This window comes from Papio anubis, chromosome 12 (genome assembly GCF_008728515.1).
Source record: "Papio anubis isolate 15944 chromosome 12, Panubis1.0, whole genome shotgun sequence".
NCBI lineage: Eukaryota > Metazoa > Chordata > Mammalia > Primates > Cercopithecidae > Papio > Papio anubis.
Genome location: NC_044987.1, coordinates 5,170,490 through 5,195,567, shown reverse-complemented (window position 1 = coordinate 5,195,567; position 25,078 = coordinate 5,170,490). Strand labels below are relative to the sequence as shown.

The following is a 25,078-nucleotide window of genomic DNA, read 5'->3' as shown; positions in this document are numbered from 1 at the left end:
AAAAAAAAAAAAGAAGAAAAAAAAAAAGAAATACAGTACTTCCTCCTTATCCTCAGGGAATCAGATCCAAGACCCCCAGTGGACATCTGAAACTGCAGATAGTACTGAGCTCAATTGCTGTCTATCGCAATACATTTCTGTTTATGTCTTCCACAAATTTAACTGCTTTTCCATCTTAACTAGGCGTTTGTCACACACTGTGGCTGTAAGTTTTATGGTTTGAGGTGTGACAGCAAAACTAGCCTGAACTGCTTTTCCCTTCTCTACAATTTTACAGATGGAAGATTCACGCTTACCATAGATCTCAGCAGCTTCAGTGTATTGTTTTTTTTCCTTTCCTTATTAGGCTGAGAATGTTTACCTTTTCATTTAAAGGAAGCACTTTACAGTTTCTCTTTGATGGATCCAAATTGCCAGCATCACTACTCTCGTGCTTTGAGGCCATTATGAAATCAAATAAGGGTTACTCAAACACAACACTGAGATCCCACGGCAGTCGATCTGATCACCAAGATGGATACTAAGTGCCTGGTGAGCAGACAGCATCTATGGCAGGGGACACCGGACAAAGGGAAGATTCACATCCTGGGTGGGATGCAGTGTGATGGCATGAGATTTCATCATGCTCGTCAGAACAGCATGCAATTTAAAACTTATGAATTGTTTATTTATGGAATTTTCCTTTCAATATTTGCTGACTGCAGGTAACCACAGGTAACTGAAACCACAAAGCAAAACCACGTATAAGCAGGGGACTACTATAGTTTCTGGTTTTTATTTATTTATTAAAAAAAAAAAAAAAAAGAATGACGAGAGGGCACAGGATGAGCATTTGGCTATTTCATGCCACCTGGATGGTAAAGTAAGCTGGTTCAAACACCTGTCATGCTTAGCCCTGTCTGGAGTGTAAGGGAAGGAGGGATCAGAGCTTCACGCCTGGCATGGCATGGGTTCATGTTATTTTGTTCTGGTTGGACTCAAGCTCAGTTACATGAGATTGCGTTTACCCGGCAGCAAGTCACCAGCCCTCACCAGCCTTTTTTCGGCATGCTCATGATCTGACCTCACTTGGATGTCTCTGTGCTGTGTAAGGTCAGGGCAGCTGGCAAAGCTCCCTCAGCTGATACAAGCTTACACTGCAGGTACCTAGGACACCAAAAACAACGATCTTAGCTTCCTACCACTAGGATTTCTCCTGCTAACCCAAACATACACCAAGCCTTGGTTTTGTCCTTGGCTCTAGAGCTATAAGAGCAATGGTTTCTACCCTGGAGAAGCTTACCAATGAGTTGGGAGTCGGTTATGGAGACAAGACAGGTTGACACAGACCTAAAGAATATCATAGTTGGAGGCAATTTGGAGGTCATCAGTCCAACTCCCTCACTAAAGATGAGGAATCTGAGTCCCAAAGAGGAGCAACTTGCCAGGAGTCTTAGAGCCAATAAGAGAAGGACTTCAGACTTGACCCGGGCCTGGACAGTACAGAACTCTTTAATTATACCAGCTACCACTTACTGAAGAAGAAATACCAACTGCTAAATACTTTACTTTATAACTGTATTACTTCATTTGATCATCACAACGATCCCTTTAAGTCATTATTAGAAATCCTATTTTATAGATGGAGAAATACAGTTTAGAGAGAGGTAATTGAACTTCCCAAAAACCATCTGTCTTAGTCCATTTGGGTTGCTATAAGAGAATACCATAGACTGGTGGCTTATAAACAACAACCATTTATTTCTCACAGTTCTGAAGGCTGGAGAGTCCAAGGTCAAGGGTCCAGCAGGTTCAGAGTCTGATGAGGACCTGCTTTCTGGTTTCCAGAGTGTTCCCATGGTGGAAGGGGCCAGGGACCTCTCTTGGGCACTAATCCCATTCATGACGCCTCTACCTTCATGACCTAATCACCTCCCAAGATTCCACCTCCTAATACCATTGCATTGGGAGTTAGGATTCCAAAACAGAAATTTTAAGAGGACACAAACATTGAGATCATAGCACCAACCAATGAATAAATGACAGTACCCAGATTTGAACCCACTTGAACCATCTGATTTTAAAGTTCACGCTCTGAAACACTCCTCTATGCTGCCTTTCATACACTGGCTGCCTCTTTCTGTTCCACCTGACAGTGAGAACTCACACATGATGGAGAATATAGTACAAGCTGGGTAAGCTCCCTATCCAGAGCCTTTCTCACGGCTGGTTCCATCCATACACCAGTCTGAACGTCACCATGTCAGAAGATCTCAACCATGCCTTCCTGGAAAAGGGGAGCAATGTGAGCTGGACAGTGAGCGCCTCTGTTTAAATGTTCTAAAATACCCCAGGCTTCCAGAAAGACAGAGGCCACTGGGCTTGAGCACTGGCACTCAGGCCATGCGTGAACACTGAGCATTGCAAGGAAGCAGTACAAGGCCTGAGAATGAACTTGAACTCTCCACTGGGGACTTGAAACTACAGTAAGTAATTCTAGAGTACTGTGTGGACCAGAGAGAGCTTGATGTAGTAGAAAGAGGACAGGAGTTTGAATGAGTCCTGGCTTGGAATTTGTCTCTCACCCAAGCATGCACCTTCTTTTGTGCAGTCAATGATCTATGAAATGCCCCAGGAAGAGAAGAATTACATGCATGTCAGCTCTAGAGAATGCCCAGTGAAGATATAATCGGAGCAGGAGTGGAAATAATCAGGAAAGCTTCCTGTATGGTGTAGTCTTATAAATGACTGAAAGTGCTAGTCCACTCTCCCCTGGGAAACACACAGAGGCCAGGGTTACCCTAGAGGCCACCAGCAAGTCCCCATCCATCTGGCACCCCTCACAGAGGCCACCATCCCATCTGGACTCAGCCTCCTTGGCTCCCACTACAAGGCTTTGGAGAGAGGTTGACATTCACTAACAAAGGGATCCTTTGAGAAGCCCAGGAGCTCAGAAGGAAAAGCACAGGTTGAACGCTTGATCTGCCTGTTTGGCTGTTGTGCAAGAGCTGGAGGGGGAAAGAGGAGAGGCGGGGCAGGGCGGCTTGCAGTGGCCACCATTCCTCTCTAGCTGCGGAGAAGCCAGCTCTGATGATGGGCTGGGCCCCTCCCACAGGATTTCCCAGGGACTAGACAAAAGAGGAATAGAGAGCAGGACGAGGGTGGAGGCTTCAGATAAAAATTAATTAACACTATCTATTTTTCTTTCTTTTTAAAAAGGTAATCTCTTAATCCTAAGCACTGGGATTCATGTGTGCCCTTTGGTCTATAACCACAAAGGAAACGATCAGGAAGAATCCAGGTTCATGGTCTCACCTTTAGATTTCCTCTTCTCAATGGTTCTTTGTGTGGCAATCTCCTGTGAAGTGTGATAGGCCTTCCAACCAAGCTGCAGCAACCATGGCCAAGGTCAGCCATCACCAGGAGGGTTTTGACATGGAGAGACTGGGAACTGCAGGGACGCTGCAGGTCAGGGTTTGAGTTACCAAGGGGTAAGGAGGCTGGGGCTGCAATTGTTTCCCAACTGCTGTCCAAATAACTTCTTATTCCATCAGCTGATTTTTCTCTATACACTCCCTCACCCCCCTACCCTTCTCTCTACCTCCATCTAGTCACTATTTTAGGAACAGAGAAATCAAGAACCTTGAAACTAGAAGATCCTTTTTGAAGTCTTTTTGTCTATACCCTTGCACAATAAAGACAGGACAGGCTTTGCTCTCCTGGTCTCCATCCTCTGGAAGTTGGGGAAAGGGAGAAGAAAGGGGATGACAGGAAAAAAATATAAGAGCAATTTGAAACCAATTAGAAATTAGGGAGTTATTGGAAGTTACTTTCTTTATTCTCTACCCAAGTTACAGCACTACCAGCAGTTGCTCAAGCCAAGCACTTGGGAGGACATCACCAATCTCTCTCCCTCAACTCATCTATATTTACAGCCCATGATCTAGGCCATCATGATCTCTTTCTAGGATATTGGAATGTTCTTAACTGATCTCCTGCTGTAATATATTGTTGCTCTTCAATTCAAATCACCACCAGAATTTCCTTTCTAATGCACAACCTAATTATGTTTCTCCCCTGCTTCATTGGCTTGTTATTGCTTTCAGAATAAATTCCAAACTCTTAAGTACAGCATTTACAGCTCTCCATGGGAAGGCCCCTGCCTCTCCCCCAGCTCTCAAAGCCTATACTGAACTGGTAGGAAATGTTCTAACTTGCCTCCTAGACATGGCACATTCTTCTTGGATCATTCTTTTCCCACTCTGGACAACTCTTATCCATTCTTCAGGTCTCCGGTAGTTTGTCTCTTGTTCTAACAGATGAAGAGCCCTCCTACATTCAGTCAGCTACCTCTTCAATGGGCTCCTATGACCTTTGTTCTTGCCTGGATTGTGACAACCATCCCTATTGCCCACTAGCAATCTGTCTTCTGGATGAGTCTATAAGCTCTTTGAAGGGGCTTGTGGCAGTAGAGTGGAAAGATCTTCTTCTTGTTTTTAATTTGCATAAATTTAATTGTATGAACATATTAAAAAGAGAGGGAATTAGAGAAGAAGAGAGAGAAATTGCAATCTCTGTGATACAAGCAATTCTGTGTAACATTCTACTTGCCATTCATTAGTCCACACGTGACCCCACATGGTATTTTGGTGAGATGAACATGAGACTGTGCTTTATGATTTTGTTTGTTTGCCTTTGTTTTGGTTTGTATCATATGACCACTAGACAGATCCATGGGCATCACCTGCTGTGGAAGCAGTAGATGAGGAAGTGACAATATGTTTCAACACTGCATGAGACACGAGCAGCTTCAGACTTATTGACACACTGGGTTTTATTCTTCAATTTAGTGCATCCTTTGGGGGATTGCTAAGGGTAATATATGCTATATTTACTTTTTTTCTATGACTTTAGAATAAGTAACCCTGTAAAATACAACTCCACTTTATCAGCCAAGTTTTCCCCCTTTCTCCTGGTGACAGTATCCTCAGCCCAACTGCATGGCTATTATAAGAGCTGTCATGTTCTCACCTGACCCAAATGGGCCAACAAATATCTTATTCTCTAAGATTATTAAATTTGATATTCAGATGATTGAAGCCATTTCCACTCTTGTGGGTGGAAGCTGTAAGCGGCAAAACTAAAGGGCCATATCTTCCAGGACATGGCAAGACCCATTCGGCTGAAAGGAATAGACAAGAGGGGACTTGAATGGGAAAAGCTGATCAAGAGGTGTGTACTTCTGGCCACTAGGGTCCATAAGGAAGGGCTGGGTGGAGAGGACCAGGGGAACCACTAGCTAGATGTAGGCTTCTGTTGCACTGACCTCAGGCATGTGAAGAGAGATGGCTGCACTGGTGAACTTTAAGCCTGTGCAACCCTGAGTTTGTGTGATTCAAAGGAGTGTGTAGGTAGATGAGGGTAAGTAAATGTGAAGAATGAGAGCTGCTTTGGGAGGGAGAGGAAGGCAGAGAGGAGTAACAGTGAGTGAGGATGGGAGAGAATTGAGGTAGCTAGAATAGAAGAGTGAGTGAAGATTGAAATATTTAGCCTAAGAGCTGGTCTCAACTGGAAAGTAGGAAAAGAAGGAAATTGAGCCTCAGAGTAACTAATGACCCCTCAGCGAAGCAGCTGCAAACATAGCAGAGCCCAGATTTGAATTGAGATCTATGTTATTCTAAAGTCTATGCTTGGTTTAATCCCTTCTTACAACAGATGAGGACAATGAGGCTTTGAGAGATAAAGTGAGTTGCCCAAGGACATCAAGATACTTCCAGTAAACCAAGTCTAGAACCACCAAAACCCATTCCAATATTCCACCCAGGACACTCGTTTCTTCCTACCATAATCAGAAGAAAAGAGGAAAGTCACTGAATCTCTGTAAGGTTCTAGAACAGTCTCCTCTCTTACCTGTGCCCCTATCAACTTCTTGGTAAATTAGGGAGAATATAGACAACGTGTCACAGGGAGTGTGATACAGTCAGAAAATACAAATCCCTCTATTAGGGAAATCCAAGCAATTATTTACTTGTCAATTTAGGAGGGTAGGGCAGGATTAATTTAAGCTAAAGGGATTAGGGTGAAAATAAAGGTATAATTACTTTTATAATAATGATAATCATTTATTAATCTGATGCAGATATTACTCCACCCTCGAGTAGCTTACCTGTTATGATAGGAAATCAGCCAGAGGTGAAGGTGGGGTTGGGAAGGAGAGAGGTAACTGGTACAGGGAGGGGCAGAAGGAAGAAAACTAAACTGGAGAAAAAAAATGCTGTTTTGCTAGTGATGGAAGGGTGGAGATAATCTGCCAGGACAAACAATTTAGAGTAAGTCAGACATTATTTGTATTAGGGAATATTTTAAACACAGTAGAGCCCACATTTCTAATTTTCCCTATTAGAAACTAGAGACAAGAAATGTTAAGTGAACTGCCTGAGATCACACAGTTTTTTCCAGGCAGAACTTGGACTAGAACATGGGTCTTTTTACTCTTAGTTCTGTGCTGGTCAAACAAACAACCCACATGAGTGTTGGAGAAAGCAGTGAACTGGGAGAAAGGAAAAAGACCAAAGGAAAGATATTGGGATCTAGGTCAAAGGAGCCAGCCCAGCAGGACCAAATGCCGCTCTCTACTCTCCATCCACATCTCCTCGCCTAATGCACTGGAAAAAACATAAGAGGACCCAAGTGTGAGGAATAGCCTTTAACCTCCACGTCTGGAGCTGATCTAAATCAAATTGCCTTGTGGGAATGGTGCAGAGTTTGTAGTGTGCATTATGCTGGCTCATTATAAGATAATGAGGTATTATCATTTGAGTTTTTAATTTTTTCTGGAAGTGAGAATCCACATAAATCAAAAAAGTAAAATACACTATGAACAAATGTCTTCTAGTAGTTGTATACCTATAATATACTAATTTCACACAATTTCTAACTGAAATCTCACAACCCCCACTTATTCCACAAACATTTATTTGTGATCTACAATGTATCAAGTACTACGCTGGGCCCTGGGGGTTTACTGTTAAGCAAAACAGACATAATCCTTGCTCTTACAGAGCTTCTGACCAGCAGGTAACATAAACACCAAATAAAAATTATGGAATGAATTAACTAAACGCAATAAGAGGCTATTAAGGAGAAATACTTAACAAAATATAGCGAACATTCTTTTAAATGCATACCTGAGCTTGCACAAAAGAAGTAGAGAAATCTTCAGGTTCTTGTGGCAAGGAAGAAAGTGGAAAACAAGATTGTAAAGCATAAACCCACCACCTGGGGCATGAGGTGGGAGTAGGGTACAGAGGTTGAAAGAATATAGCTTGCCATGTTGGTAACCATAGCTTAGACTGAAATGCCCATGCTGGTCAGGAAACAGAATCTTAGACATTTTTTCAAAGGTAAGGAGTTAGAACTGACACCTTCATGTAACCCGGGACTCTCATAGGGCTACATTATCAGTGAAAGAGTCAGCTTTAAAATATCTGCTGGCAGGTAAAGGGAAATGACAAGGGCATTTATTTATCTTAGCATGGGTTCTGGAAACACTTATTTGCATTAGGTGTGGTTCTGGTGGAGGGTAGTAAGTCCCCCCAAAATTCATAACTACAGATCTTGTGAGGATTCAGGGTTTAAGTAAATACTCATAATCTTCTTCCTTGGGGAAAATTAGCAAAAAAGGGGGCCCAGGCTGATATCCTTGGGAAAAGCAAAAGCATAAATAATGTAGAAGGTCACAGGATCTTCCTTTCACATTTACATAAATATAGACCTAATCCTGTCTTCCACAAATTTCCACAAATAAAGCCACAATAAAATCGCTATTGAAGATGAGCTTATAATCCAAAATTGAAAAACAAAGAAGCAAGTTATCAGGAGCAACACATACACATACATACACATCCCCAAAAAACAGAAAAAAAAGAAAATTATACCTAACCAGCAACATAATTGGACCCTTAAAAACTTCAGTAATAGTATGTGCTGAAAAAGCCTATAAAATAACTATATTTTAAATGATAAAGACACAAAATGAGGACCAAAAAACATGAGACCAAAAAGATGTTTTCCTAAAAAAGAGGTAAGTAGAATGTTTAGAAGTAAAAAAAATACAGTCACTGAGAATAAAATCACCTAAGTAGATTAGAGGTTGATGAAGAGAGAATTAATAAACTGGAAGACAGAGCCAAGTAAATTGAAGGGAATGAGTTTCAGAACGATTAAAACAAAATGGAAAATAGGAAAGTGACGCTAATAGACCTGGAGACTAGACTAAGAATGCCAAGTTATATCTGCTTTGGGTTTTAGAATGAAAGAACAGAGAAAATGGGGAAGAAGCAATGTTCAAATATGGTTTTCTAGAATGAATAAAGGCATGAAATCTCAGATACAAGGAACACAATGAGTACCTTAGCCTGATTTTAAAAAATAAAATAAAATGCACACCCAGAGAGAGTATACTAAAACTATAGAACACACAAGTTTAAAAATATTTTTAAACAATCAGGGAAAAATAGGATACCTTCAGGGGAATGGCATGTAGGATTCTAGGTTTGTGATGATTTTCCCTTGTCACTTTGAAGATGGAACTCCCTTGCCAATAGTTAATGTTGTAAGTCAGTCTACATGCCATTGTAGGTAAATATGTTTTACATTGACTACATAAAACAAGAAATATTTAATGGTTAGTTGGGCAGGATATAAAAACAGTGAAACTGAAGTATTGGGCAACAGTGACTTATGTACTATGAGAAGGTGCTGATGGCAGCTAAAGTATTATATTCATATCAAACATTGATATCATTAGAGTATATAATTTATAAATCAGTAGAGTTATAGGAAGAGAATAAAGAAAACTGCTTCAATTCAACAGATGGCAGAAAATGAGGAAACAAATCTAAAGAATGGATAGGAAGAGTCAGCTTGGGGTTTGAGAACACAGGAAAGAGAGATGAGATGAGGGTGAAGAGACAAGATGGGCCAGATCTCGTAAAGCAGATTTTAAAATTGTGACTCTAAAAGGTAGGTGCTCTTTTCTTTAGAAAAAAAAAAATGTAGACATGGAGTCTCAGAAAAGTTACTAATGTATATTAGTTTATACAACTTCATCAGAGACAGAGCTGCATGGTATGTCCTTCTTCATTCCACTGCACCAAGCTGTAATTGCTGTGAAGACACTCCAAAACCAGAACATCTGGCTCAGCTCATTGGCAGAGCTAGCAAAAACAATAAAAATCAGCAACGTTTGCTAAGCACTTACTAGCTGCCACAGACCATAGTACATGCTTTATGTCAATTAATCCTCACAATTATGAAAGAATCATTATTATTATCCCCATTTTACATATTTGAGAAGACTGAGACTTAGATGGTTAAATGACTAGGCACATGGCAAAGTCAGATGTGAACACAGATTCATCTGTTTTTTTAATCTCCATATTATATGACTGAAATTTGTGGCCCTTCCCCCAAATTTAGAAAGGATTTGTTCATCTTTTCCAGAGGCATTTCTTAGAACTAAATATTTTTACAATAATGATGATGTGAGTTTTAAAAGAAAATACTCAGCTTTCACCTACCCCACTGACATCCAAAAGAGAGGTAAATAGGATTATTGACATGTTTAGTTACATGAGATTGCCAAAGTGATCTTTAATCTTCTTTAGGTTATATTTTAGTGACTAATATTAATTATATGTTCCAAAATTGTATGGGATTTCTAAAATCTAAAATCTGAGTATATGCTATCAATCATAATTAAGGTTATTATGTTAAGTTATTGTAAACCACAGAAATAACCACAAAGAAGTCAATCATGTTTGACTGTAACTACCCTGTGTATTGACTGTATACCCTGGATATTTTGTCATTCACAGATGGTTGTTGTCTTGCTTTGATCCTTTTCAAAAGATGGTTTATAATCAGCTATAGGACTTTGACAAATGCTCTCAAATGCAGGTTTCTGATAACTTTGGAGATTGTGACACTGGAATAAAGGAAAAATGTACAGGACTCATGAAGAGCTGAAATGTTCATGAATATCAAGCAGAACAAGAGTTAACAGAATGGACTGAACTAATGGAAAACTGAAGTAATCTTTTTAATCTTTTTGCTTAAAACATTGCTGATTCTTGTTTTGTTTTTCAGAATCAAGGAAACTTTTATTTTGAGCTATTTACAGTCTTTGATAATTGAGTAAGGTATACTCCTGAGAACAAAATTTGGAACATATTTGTTTCTCTCTGCCTGGCTTCTCCAGAATTTGGAAACTATCTGTGAGTATTCTTAACCTATGCAATATAGTTATTAGCATCAGTGCTGTAAGAATCCATTTTCTTTTGCAACAGGACACAATTAGAGAAACGGGTTTTTTTGTTTTTTTTTTTTTTGAGACGGAGTCTCACTCGTCACCCAGGCTGGAGTGCAGTGGCACAATCTTGGCTCACTGCAAGCTCTGCCTCCTGGGTTCACGCTATTCTCCTGCCTCAACCTCCCGAGTAGCTGGAAGGATGTCTTTCCCTTTAAGGAATCTAGATTGACTTGCAAAGCCAATAAGAGCTCCTTGGGAAAACTTGCCTCACATCTCATCTACACAGACCCTGTACAGGGTTCCCAACCTGTGGTGAGTAAAGAATGTCACTTTCTAACAGGCCCAGGAGCCTCATGTTCTTGGAACTTCAAGAAGAGAGTAATTTAACCAATTCATAAGTATTTGAGGGTATAAACCCATGGCCGGGCTCAGCTTTAAAAGGAAGGTCTTATATGAGATTTATTGTGGAACAGAGTTCCATCAAAACCAATTTAAAATCCTATGTGAAAAATAATTATTCTTGCTGCACTTTATGCAAATAATCAGGCCTAGTATAAGACTAAAGTCTATTTTGCAAACAACTCAGTCTTATCATGATTTGCTTTTGACAAAAATGAGGACTGAAGAAAAGTTATGTTTTGAAACTTATCATACATTTGTCATTAAATTCTAATTTCATTAATTGTTCTTAAGTTTTTGCCTTTTTTTTTTTTTTTTTTTTTTTTTTTTTTTGCCTAAGCCTGCTTATCCCTCTCAACCAATCAGTGACCTCCAGCAGCAGCTCAGAAGAGACAAAAGGGAGGGGTAATGTAAAAAATCTAGATCAATATTCTAGTTCAGGGTAATTATCCCACAAATCCTGCCAGGTGATAGGAGTAAACAGGGTCCCCATAACAAAGTTTGTTTGCAAAAATAAGACCAAGGGAGCTAACCAAAGCCAAGCCCCAAGCACCCAAATCTTAGCAGGCATAAGTATAGCCACCAGTTATCTGGCTGTGCCGGCAACCTCAGCATTTTTTAGCTGTCCTCACTGACTTTGTTTTGTTTTGATATGTACCTTCTAATAACCCAGTTTGTCTCTTCTTGCCTTCAGGCCATCAAACTCCAAACGGTCATGCAACCAGAGCCTCAGATGATGGCTCCCTTTTACCAGAGACCCTTAGATAGTCCTCTGAGGGAGCTCTGACTGCCATCTTCCCAACACAGTGCCCCTTGTCAGAAGGAAGCAGTTAAGATCAGTCTTCATTCCTATTCCAGTGGCAGTAAGATGTACCTCTTCCGAGCAGGCAATGATAGAGGCAGGAGGCAGACAAATGTCTACGTAGATAGGGACAGGTGCCTGGCAAAATTCCACCTTCAAGTTGGAAACTGTCCCTGGTAAACCCCAGGACCAGATTGAAAACCCACCTTCCCATTTGGTGTGCTTTCCTCTGATTGATCCCCATCCTTCACCTATTTTACAACTACCTACCCTTTCCTAATTTGGTTTCTACACTATTGTGCCCACCTTTGAGTGGTGTCTTCACCTTAACCTTTTTTGCATACTCACAAACCAATCATCATGAGCTCCCTATTCTGAGCCCATAAAAAGCCCTGGGCTCAGCCACATTGGGAACTCTTCTGCCTTTGGATAGGAGGACCACTCTTGCATCCCTTCCCCATAAAAAGCTGTTTCATCACTCAGTAAAACTTCCCACCTGACTCACTCTTCCAGTGTCTATGTGCCTAATTCTTCCTGGTCATGAAACAAGAACCCAGACCTAGCTAAGCTACAGACAAAATCCTGCATCACTAGGAGGAAAGAATGGATTCAGGGGCCAGGTCCAGGGCCCTACTGCCCTGCCCAGACTCAAGGCACTGCTCCCCATATCCTGGCTATTCTGGCTCCAGCCTTGGCTCAAAGGGGATAAGGTACAGCTTAGGCAACCACTCTGGAGGGCACAAGCCATAAACCTTGGCAGCTTCCATTCAGTGTTAAGTCTACAGGTATGCAGAGTGCAAAAGTGAAGGAGACTTGTCAGCTTCCCCTTAGATTTCAGAGATGTATCAGAAAGCCTGAATGCCCAGGAAGAAGCCTGCAACAGGAGCGGATCCCTCACTGAGAGCCCCTACTAGGCCAGTACAAAGGGGAAACGTGGGATTGGATCTCCCATAGAGTCCCCACCAGTGCACTGCCTAGTGGAGCTGTAGGAAGGGGGCTGTTGCCATTCTACACAAGAGTGGTAGAGCCACTAGTAGTCTGCAGCCTCGGCATGGAAAAGTCACAGGGGCAGAGCTTCCCAAAGCCTTGGTATTGATGCCATTGGAAAGAGCAAGTTTGGCCCATTAAATCTTTGGCCCATTAAATCATTAAATCTAGCCCATCCAGTCTGCTCAGGATGTGGGACAGGGAGCCAAAGGAGATTATTTTGGAGCTTTAAGATTTAATGTCTGCCCTGCTGTGTTTCAGACTTGCGTGGAGCCTGTTATCCCTTTCTTTTAGCCAGTTTCTCACTTTGGGAGTGGAAATGTCTACTCAATGCATGTACCACCATTATCTCTTGGGTGTAAACAACTTGTTTTGATTTTACAGGTTCATAGGTAGAAGTAATGTGCCTTAAGTCTCAGATGAGACTTTGGACTTTGATGAGTTAAGATTTTGGGGACTATTGGAATGGGATGATTCTATTTTGCAATGTGAGAAAGACATGAGATTTGGGGAGCCACAAGTGAAATGATATAGTTTGGATGTTTGTCCCCTCCAAATTTCATGTGAAATGTGATCCTCAATGTTGGAGATGGGGCCTAGTGGGAGGTATTAGATTTTGGGAGCAGATCTTTCATAAATGGCTTAGCACCACCCTTGGTAATGAGTGAGTTTTTGCTCAGTCATTTCATGTGAGATCTGGTTGTTTAAAAGAGTCTGGAACTTTCCCTCTCTTGTTCTCTTTCCTGTTCTCACCATGGGATACACCAGCTCTCCCTTTGCCTTCTGCCATGATTGGAAATTTCCTGAGGCCCTCACCCGAAGCAGATGCCAGCAATATGCTTCCTGTACAGCCTGGAGAACTATGAGCCAATTAAAAAATGTTTTTTAAATAAGTCACCCAGTCTCAGACATTTCTTTACAGAAATGCGAGAACAGGCTAACACATCAACAGGTGTGAAAGACTCATGTTGGATATTTGTGGCAAATGAGTTTGAGTCATTAAAATGGTTCCAGGGGAGGAAGGGCCTGGAATGGGAGAATAGTATGTTTAAACTCAGCATGTTGAGAAATAGACACTGACAGTCACAAAGCAGAAGACCAACTCAGTAAAGTAGTGTTTCAGGAATTTCAAGAGCCAGCAGGTTGTGGGGATACTTTCATTTCCAGCCTTGATGGAATAGGTGTGTTGTCGTAGGCCAACACACCTGCTGAGAACAAGTAGAAAACCCAGACAGAACAAATTTCTGCATGAAAGCACTGGAGATCTATCAAACAGCTAGGATTTGAAGGACCAGATCCTGTATAGAAAGAACATTTATTGAGGTGAACCCAACTCTCTATATACTGCTTTTACCTATTGGCATTTGTTGATTATCAGTACGTGGCGGGAGGCCAAGTTGGGCAGAGGAATCTGCTAAGAATCAGAAAAACTTCATGAGGCAGAAAGATAAAAATGGAAGCATTTCCAAGGCACCCAAGATTTGAGGGCTAAAATCCCAAAGAGAAATGAGCCTAGTAGTCAGCACTAGTATTTGAGACCAGCTATGGTTTGAATATTTATCCCCTCTAAAACTCATGTTGAAATTTAATTGCCATTGTAATCGTATTAAGAGATGGAACTGTAATAGGTCATTTTCCCAATGCACAACCATTCAATATAAGGAGACACTGGAGATTGTGGCAGAGAAAGGGTTTAATAATTGTAGGGCAGCCAAATGAGGAGATGGGAGTATCTCTAATCCACCCTCCCAAGGAATTTGAGTCTAGGGATTTTAAAGGGGTTAGAGTAGGCTGAAGTGTGGGGATCATTGATTGATCAGAGTGCAGAGTGAAGTCATGGAATGGCTAAATGAAGAAACTACATTCTTACACTCATTTGGCTCCTTTGTGGGGAGGGTGGGGGTCTTTAAACTGGTTGGCATCAGCCTTTCCACTAGAATTCAGGATATGAAGACCATCTTAAGCAATTCTTAAACAAAAAGTCTTATGATTCTAATATCAGTGGTCTTACCTATAGGAATAAAGCAGAAATAAATTTTGTTTGAGATAAGCAAATTTTAAGGGAATTCATTACCACTAGACCAGCCTTACAGTATATCCTTAAGTGAACTCTAAACATGGAAATGAAAGAATACCTGCTCCCACAAAAACACACTTAAGTACATAGCCCACAGAGCCTATAAAGCAACTATACAATTGAGACTACAAAGCAGTCAGGTAACTGCATCACAAAAGTATCAAAATCTCACATTATCTATGTTAATCTGGAAATGTAAGTGGTCTAAACACCCCACTTAAAAGGCACAGAATGATAAGTTGGATTAAAGACTAAGACCCAACTGCCTCCTGTCTTTAAGAGACCCATCTCACATGTAATGACACTCATAGGCTCAAAGTAAAAAGATAAAGATCTATCACACAAGCAGAAAGCAAAGAGGGGTCACTATCTTTGTATCAGAGAAATGTTAAACCAACAACATTAAAAAGGGACAAAGAGGGGCATTATACAATGATAAAGGTTCAATTCAACAAGAAGACTTAACTCTCCCAAGTATATATGCACCTAACATCGGTGCACCAAGATTCATAAAACAAGTACTTCTCGACCTACAAAAAGACTCAGCTACTTAAGAATAATGGGAGACTTCAGCACCCCACTGGCAACATTAGATCACTGAGGCAGAAAAGTAACAAAGACGTTCTGGATTTAAACTCAACATTCAACCGATTAGACCTAATAGCTACTTCACACAACAACAATAGAATATACGTCCTTCTTATCTGCACATAGAACATCCTCCAAGACTGATCACCTGCTTGGCCATAATGCAAGTCTCAGTGTGTTCAAAAAACCGAATCATACCAAATATATTCTCAGATCACAGTGAAATAAAAATTAATAGCAAGAAGATTTCTCAAAACCATAAAATCACACAGCAGTTAAACAATGTGCTCCTCAATGACTTTTGGGTCTACCCAAAAGTTTACAATGAAATTAAGGCAGAAATCAAAAATTTCTTTGAAATTAATGTAAAGAGAGACAAAACATACCAAAATCTCTGGTAAACAGCAAAAACAGTATTAAGAAGCAAGTGTATAGCACTAAATGCCTAAAAATCATACTGAGAAGAACTAGAAAAATAAGAACCCCTAAAGCTAGCAAAAGAAAAGAAATAACCAAAATTGGAGCAGAAGAGAATGAAATTGAGACCCAAATATTCATACAAATGATCAAAGGCTGGTTCTTTGAAATGATAAATAAGACTGATAGAGTGCTGGCTAGAATAACAAAGAAAAAAAGAGAGAAGATCAAAATAAGCACATTCAGAAATTACAAAGGTGACACTGCAACCAATGCCACAGAAATATAAAAGATCCTCAGAAACTATTATGAATACCACTATGCACACAAACTAGAAAATCTAGAGGAAATGGATAAGCTGCTGGAAACACACAACCTCCCAAGGTTGACCAAGGACGAAACTGAAATCCTGAACAGACCAATAATGAGTTCCAAAACTGAATTAGGAATAAAAACCTACCAACCAATGAAAGCCCCAGACCAGATGGAATCACAGCCAAATTCTATCAGATGTACAAAGAAGAGCTGGTACCAGTCCTACTGAAACTATTCCAAACAATCAAGGACGAACTCCTACCTCATTCTACAAAGGCAGCATCGTCCTGATAGCAAAATCTGGCAAAGATACAACGAAGAAAGAAAACTACAGGCCAATATCCCTGATGAACATAAATGTAAAACTCCTCAACAAAATACTAGCAAACCAAATCCAGCAGCACATTAAAAAGTTAATCCACCATGGTCAAGTAGGGATTATTCCTGGGATGCAGGGTTGGATAAACATACACAAATCTTTACATGTGATTCTCCATATAAATAGAATTTACATATGATGTGATCTCAATAGATACAGGAAAAGCTTTCAATAAAATCCAACATCACTTCATGATAAAAACTCTCAACAAACTAGGCATCAAAGGAACATCTCAAATAATAAGAGCCATCTATGACAAACCCACAGCCAACACCATGCTGAATGGGCGAAAGCTGGAAGCGTTACCCTTGAGAACTGGAGAAGACAAGGATACCCACTCTCACCACTCCTAGTCAATATAGTACTGGAAGTCCTAGCCAGAGCAATCAGACAAGAGAAAGAAATAAAAAGCATTCAAATAGGAAAAGAAGAAGTCAAACTATCTTATTTCACTGACTGTATGACTGTATACCTAGAAAATCCTAAAGATTCTGCCAACAAGCTCCTGGAACTGATAAGCAATGTCAGTAAAGTTTCAGCATACAAAAATCAATGTACAAAAATCAGTCGTGTTTCTATACACCAATAACATTCAAGCTGAGAGCCAAATCAAGAATGCAATCCCATTTACAATCCCATTTAGACACACACAGAAACAAAATACCTAGGAGTACGTCTAACCAAGGAGATGAAAGATCTCTATAAGGAAAACTACAAAACGCTGCTCAAAGGTATCACAGATGGCACGAACAAATGGAAAAACATTCCATGCTCATGGATTGGAAGAATCAGTATCGTTTAAATGGCCATACTGCCTGTAGCAATCTACATATTCAATGCCATTCTTCTCAAACTACCAATGTCATTTTTCACAGAGTTAGAATAAACTATTCTAAAATTTGTATGGAACCAAAAATGAGCCCAAATAGCCAAAGCAGCCCTAAGCAAAAAGGACAAAGTTGGAGGCATTACATTACTGGACTTCAAGCTATAAGGATACAGTAGCCAAAACAGCATGGTACTGATACAAAAACAGATACATAGATGAATGGAACAGAGTAGAGAACTAAATAAATAAAGCCACACACCTACACTCACCTTATCTTAGACAAAGCTGACAAAAATAAACAATGGCGAAAGGGATCCCTATTCAATAAATGGTGCTGGGTAACTGGCTAGCCATATGCAAAAGAATGACATTGGACCCTTACCTCTCATCATATACAAAAATTAACTCAAAATAGATTAAATGTACCTCCAATTATAAAAATCTTAGAAGAAAACCTAGGTAATATTCTTCTCAACATCAGCGTTGGCAAAGAATTTATGGCTAAGTTCTCAAAAGCAGTTGCAACAAAAAACAAATATTGACAGGTGGCACCTAATTAAACTAAAGAGTTTCTGCACAGCAAAAGAAAATGTCAGAAGAGTAAATGGACAACCTACAGAGTAGGAGAAAATTTTTGCAAACTATGAATCCAAGAAAGGTCTAATATCCAGACTCTATAAGGAACTTGAACAAATCAACAAACAAAAAAAAGAAAAACATTTAAAAGTGGGCAAAGGACATTAACAGACACTTCTCAAAAGAAGTCATACCAACATCCAACAAACATATGGAAAAATGCTCATTATCACTAATCACCAGAGAAACACAAATCAAAACCATAATGAGATACCATCTCATACTAGTCAGAATGGCTATTATTAAAAAGTAAAAAAAATAAGACATGCTGGTGGGGCTGTGGAGAAAGGGGAATGCTTATACATTGTTAGTGGGAATGTAAATTAGTTCAGCCACTTTGGGAAGCAGTTTGGAGATTTCTCAAAGAACTATTAATAAAAGTAGAACTACCATTTGATCCAGCAATCCCATTACTTGGTATAAACCTGTATTAGAGTTCTCTAGATGGACAGAACAAATGGAATATACATATATATACACACACACACATACACACACACACACACACACACACACACACATATATATATGGGAGTTTATTAAGTATTAACTCACAAAATCACAAGGTCCCACAATAGGCCATCTGCAGGCTGAGGAGCAAGGAGAGCCAGTCCCAGTTCCAAAACTGAAGAACTTAGAGTCACATGTTCAAGAGCAGGAAGCATTCAGCACGGGAGAAAGATGTAGGCTGGGAGTCTAGGCCAGTCTCTTTTCACCTTCTTCTACCTGCTTGTATTCTAGCCCTGTTGGCAGCTGATTAGGTGGTGCCCACCCAGATTAAGGGTCGGTCTGTCTTTCCCAGCCCACTGACTCAAATATTAATCTCCTTTGGCAACATCCTCACAGACACATCCAAGATCAATACTTTGTATCCTTCAATGCAATCAAGTTGAGACTCAGTATTAACCACCACAATACCCAAAGGAAAGTAAATCATTCTGCCAAAAAGACACAGGCAACTGTGTGTTCATTGCACCATTGTTCACAATAGCAAAGACATGGAATCAACCTAGGTACTCATCAACAGTGGCTCAGATAAAGAAAGATGGTACATATACACCATAGAATACTATACAGCCATAAAAAAAATGAGATCATGTCCTCTGTAGCAACATAAATGCAGCTGGAGGCCATTATCCAAAAAGAACTAAGGCAGAAACAGAAAACCAAATACAGCGTATTCTCACAAGTGGGAGCTAAACATTGGATACACATGAACATAAAGATGGAAACAACAGACGCCGGGACTCCTCCCAGGAGGAGAGGGCAGGGGTTAAAAATTCCCTATTGGGTAGTATGCTCACTATCAGGGTGACGGGTTCAATCGCACCCAAACTTCAGCATCGTGCGATCTACCCTTGTCACAAACCTGCATGTGTACTCCTTGAGTCTAAAATAAAAGTTGAAGGAAGAAGATATACACAAAGAAAACCACACTTAAACATCAAAGTAAAATCACTGAAAAGCAGCAACGACAAGAAAACAAATGCATCTAGCAGAAAAAAAGACAAGTTATCTTCAAAAGAGCAACACAGACTGATGGCTTACTTCTCAATCCACACAGTAACAGTCCCCCCAAAATGCAAGTACTGCAGACACCTATAAAGCGCTGAAGGAGAAAAAAAAAATCTAGAAGACTTCTTTAAAGTGCCAAAAGAAAAAAACTTGTCAACCGGCAATTTTTTCACAGTTAAAAATAGTCCTCAAACATGAAGTCTTTGACATCTTTCATAACATAGAAGATGTAGCTTCTATATCAAAATAAAGATACTTACAAGCAAGCAAACAGGGAGAGAAACTGTTCCCAGAAAGCCTTCACTAGGAGAAATTAAAGGAAAATGATCCCAGATGGAAAAAGAGAAATGAAGAACAATGTAAATAGTGAATATGTGTGTAAATTCAAACGAATATCAACTTTAAAGCAATAAGAATAATACCATCAATTTTTTAAAAATGTAAAAGTCTGTAATAATAATTAACAACAGAAAAGGTAAAAGGAGGGTAAGTGGAGTTAAAGTATTCTAAGATCCTAACATCATCTGGGAAGAAGTGAAAATCCTAATTTATATTAGGTTCTAATATGTCCCACATGCATGTTATAATCTCAAGGATAAACACTAAAGAATAAATAGTAACAAGATATTAGAGGGTTAAAATAGGAAAACAGGAACTGAATAATGTAAACGAGGCATGAACAGAGAAAAATGAATATAGTGTAGGTGGGGCAAATAGGAAATAAGTAGTAAGACAGTAAATTGAAATGATAATTATACTAAATGTAATGATCTACATACTGAAAGAGAAGGTAAAGATTTTGAGGCTGAACTAGAAAAACAAAAAGCAATTATATGCTCTTTACAAGAGACACGTCTTAAATGTAAGGACACAGATTTTAAACTGGGAGACTAACATACTTCTATCAGTAATTGATAGAACAAGCAGACAAAAAAAATCAGTAAGAATGGAGATTTAAACTACATGATGAACAAACTTGACCTAATTGAGATATATAAAACTCTATACCCAATAATCTAATGATATACATTTTTTAAGAGAACATTTACCAAACAGATCATAAGCTGGGCCGTAAAGAGATGCCAATGAATTTAAAAGGATTGAAATCATTCAGTGAATATCCTCTGACCACAGTAGAATTGAGTTAAAAAGCTACAACAGAACGATAATTGGAAAATCTGAAAATGTTTAGAAACTAAGCAAAGCATTTGTAAATAATTTATAGCTCAAGGGAGAAATTATAATGGAAATTAGAAAAGATTTTTTAATGAATGGCAAAAATAGAACATATCAAAACTTATAGCATGAAGCTAGTAATGCTCACAGAATAATTTTGGCTGTAAGAACAAACAGTGGGAAGGGGAAAAAGGTGAAAATCAACCATCTAAAGACATAAAAATGAACAAAATCCAAAGAAATAAGACAGGAAACAATAAAATTAAGAGCAGAAACCAGTGTAACAGAAATAAATGTACAATTAAGAAAAATCAACAAAACCAAAAATGATTTCTTTGTTAAGATGAATACAATTGTTAAGACTGATCAAGAACAAATCCACAAATGATCTACATGAACAATGAAAAGGGGACATATTATGATTTACTGATGCTACAACACTTTTAAAAACTGTTTAAATGATACTAAAGGCCAGTCACAGTGCTTCACGCCTGTAATCCCACCTTGGCCTCCCAAAGTGTTGGAAGGATCATCACTTGAACCCAGGAGTTCAAGATCAGCCTGGGCAACATGGGGAAACCATCTCTACAAAAAAAAATCATCATCATCATCATCATCATCATCATCATCATCATCATCATCAAATTAGCCAGGCATGTGGTCCCAGCTACTCAGGAGGCTGAGGTGGGAGGATCACTTAAGCCCGGAGGGTCAAGGGTGCAGTGAATAGTGACCATGCTATTGCACTCTGGCAGAGAGAGACCCTGTCACCAAAGGAAAAACAAATTAGCCATTTTATCTTCAAGACTTTGGTGTGTGCAAAGATTATCAGGACTCAAAAAGGCAAATATAGATACATAGGACTATGTCAGTGTTTTCCAACCTCTTAAAATTATATGTCAAAACATTAAATTGCATAATGTAAACATGAACACTATAATGTATGTCAATTATGCCTCAATTTTAAAAAGACATTCTTAGTTATATCTATGTAAATCTGCATCTATATTCTCTAGGGTTGATTTATCTGGGCTATTGCCTGTTTCTTTATATGACCATATGTTCTGAGACTATATATTCAGTTGCCGAAAATAATTTCCTATTTGTAGTTGCACTCTTCTTCAACCATTATGAGTAGCTTCCTTCCTCAATCAGAATTACTACTCGATCAAAATATTGTGCTCCTATCCAATATATGTACCTTAAATATTTGAATTAAGAATGTTATTGGACCCTTCAGTCTCTATTCTCAACTTTTATACCATCTACTCTTGCCCATCAATGGGAATAAATTATTCATTCTAAGAGACAGTCTGAGTAACAGAAAGAATATCACATCAGGCAGCCAAAATTCCACATTTCCTCAAATCAATTTATTAAGTGACCATGGACAGCCCTTTAACTGCTTTGATATTCAGTTGACTATTGGAAAAATTAGGACATCAATTTCTGTTAGAACTATTGCAGATGCAGATGATTTGTTAGGAACACTTTTAGTTTAAACAGCCACAACACTGTGTATCACCAAAAATTAAAATTGAACTTTTTAATAAGTCAAAATCATACAAGCAATTATTTTAGGAATAACTGAAAATAGACATCAAAATTATGTGAAGATCCACGGAAAATGCTTTCTATTTAGGAAATCTTTTTATTAAAAGACTACAATTTCTCTTAAACAAAAATTATCACCCCTAAGAAGCCTTTTAAAATTTTTCTCCTAATCACCATACTCCCTGACTCATAAAATTTTAATACCATAGATATGCTGTATATCTGTTTACCTATTGTATGCCTTTGAAGGGTCACAAACCAATTCCAACAACTAAGACTTTTTTATGTCTCCCAAAACTAATTTATACCCCATGAAGAAAATATAGCCCTGTTAAGAATCTGTGGACAACATAATGTTAAGAATGCTGATTTATTAGAAGACACCATTGAACAAGTAATAGAGGAGAAGAAGATATTGACAATACATAGGATAGGTATAAAGAATATATGGGGCCGGGCGCGGTGGCTCAAGCCTGTAATCCCAGCACTTTGGGAGGCCGAGACAGGCGGATCACGAGGTCAGGAGATCGAGACCATCCTGGCTAACATGGTGAAACCCCGTCTCTACTAAAAAATACAAAAAATTAGCCGGGCGAGGTGGCGGGTGCCTGTAGTCCCAGCTACTCGGGAGGCTGAGGCAGGAGAATGGCGGGAACCCCGGGGGCGGAGCTTGCAGTGAGCTGAGATCTGGCCACTGCACTCCAGCCTGGGCGACAGAGCGAGACTCCATCTCAAAAAAAAATAAAAATAAAAAAATAAAAATAAAAATAAAAATAAAAATAAAGAAAGACACAATCCCATTAATCACCAGGAAAATACAAATTAAAATCACAATGAAGTCCTACAACATACCCACCAGAGTGGCTAAAATTTAAGACTGAAAATATCAAGCAGTGGCACAGATATGGAGAAAGTGGAACTCACACACTGCTGGTCTAATTGATGCAACAACTTTGGAGAACTGGCAGTATTTACTAAAACCGACCACGATCATACCATATAACCCAGCAATTCTACTCCTAACTTTTTATACCCAACAGAAATGCTACATATGTTGGAATTATTGTGTAGTTCAGCCAGGTTGCTGGATACAGAAAAAAAAAAAAAAAAAAAACATGGAGAAGAAAGTTCACAGCAGTGCTATTTGTAATCAGCCAAAACTAGAAACACTCCAAAGATCTATCAGAAATTGAGTCGACAAATAAATTGTGGCATAGTCATACCATGGAAAACTCTACAACAATGAAAATGAGTGAACTATTGCTATTTGCATAATGTGAATCTTACACCTGATGTTGAGTGTGAGAAACCAAACACACATGCAAAATACCATTATTTAATTTATACAAATTCCAAACACAGGTAAAACCAAACAATGACGATAAAAGACAGTATTATGTTTCGGAAGAGGTGGGTAATGACTGGGAGTTGAGCGTGGGGAGCTTCTGGATTCTAGAACTGTTCTGTTCTTTGATCTGGGTGGTGGTTACATGGATGTGTGTGAAAATGCATTGAGCTGAACAATTAGGATTTGTGTACTTTTCTCTACCTATGTAATGTATACACAAAAAGTTATCTTACAACAAGGCTAGGTGGACTGGAGTAAAGAAGACTTGAGACAAGAGTTTGATGGTAGAAAATTTAAGAAAAATGTATGAGAAAAATGTATTAGTTTTGAAACTGTAGTGGAAAGAGTCCTGTTTAAGAGTCAGGAAACCTGAGCTCTCATCTGTTGAACCATCATCAACTCTCTCCGGCCTCAGTTTCCTTATCTGTAAAATGGCTGGCTGTGCAGGTTCCAGATTTGAAACATGATTTTATCACAAACTTGTGTGTGTTAAGTAGGAAAGCTTTGGTCTCTCCTGCCATAATCCATGCCTATACATCATGTGTCATTATTTGTAACTTCACTTGCCAATGGCATTTACATTCTAGGAAATTATTAACACCCTAGAATCCCATGTTGTATCCTTTTCACATCTTCCTCCCACTCCAAAGGTATCCTGATGTCTACCACCCTCAATCAGCTTTGCTTGTTGGCAGGTATCTGTCTTTACTCTTCCCACCAGTCTGCTTTCTGTCCTTGTAAAACCTAGAGTGGAGGGTGTGGAAGCAGTCCACCTTCTCACTCATAAGGCACCTGTAGGGCTCTTCCTTCTCTTTTTCCTTTCCTGAACAATTTAATACTAAAAGCATTAGGACGGCTGTAGGAGGTAGGTATCCATGCAATGTAGGGGTAGGGACAACGGGTAGTGAGCTGCAGTGGCTCAGAGCAGAGTTGGAGCCTGAGCAGGGTAAGAAGGGCACCCATATGGGGAGGGGTGACCTAGCACAGGACAGCAGAGTCTGAGTGGGGTGGAACAGCATTTGCATGGGGAAGGAGAAGGAGCCACAACTGGAGATTGGTTGCATACAGAAGGACTGATCAAATAAAACAGTACATTAAGGATAGTGGGAGACAGTGTTTTCACTGCTGGAGAAGGTGGCTATGAATATGGAAAGGAGAAAATAAGAATGAACTCTATGGTGTTAGACTGAAGATACTGGTATTGGAGTTAATTCATGGTTGCCAATACATAGATGTAGAAATACAGATATAAGTGTGGGTGTATGTGTGCACATGCACATGTATGCATGTCCTCTCCTCACTCTATCTGCTGAGAAGGCCTGAGGGCAGTGACACTCAAAGGCAATGAGCACACTTAGCACCCAGATCTTGGTGACTAAATACCACTCATCAGTAAAAGAAACCAGGGCTTACTGGAGAAATGCATGATTCCTGGGGCCAGGAAAGTACAGGAAGAACCTGGAGCATCTTGTGCCAGAAAGTCGGGAGGTACCCAGTGAAGAATGAGGATTTGTCTAAAGGACACAGGAACCATATTGAAAAGGTTCCCACTAGCCAAATCTGGGACAATTTGAGCATAAAATAAATAGTAATAGTGGTTGGGCCCAGAAAACAATATCCCAAAGTGAAGTCCTGAGACTCAGCCTCAGAAGGAAAGTTTCTCTTTGATGTTCTCCTGCCCATCTGTCTCTCGCCCCTCATCCTCCCATGAAGGAAGCCATGGAAATCAGAATTCCTCTTCCTCAAGGTGGGTTATAGAAGCCAG

The 25,078-nt window shown here is 39.5% G+C and overlaps 1 long non-coding RNA gene across 1 annotated transcript; it reads right to left on the bottom strand.

Annotated features, from left to right (window-relative positions):
- Positions 1–789: 789 nt before the first annotated feature.
- LOC103878017 lies at positions 790–8,806 on the bottom strand. The gene is made up of 2 exons (XR_002517318.2): positions 3,622–8,806; positions 790–3,441 (listed from the first exon to the last, which is right to left on the bottom strand). It is a non-coding gene; the product is annotated as an uncharacterized LOC103878017 (long non-coding RNA).
- Positions 8,807–25,078: the final 16,272 nt, after the last annotated feature.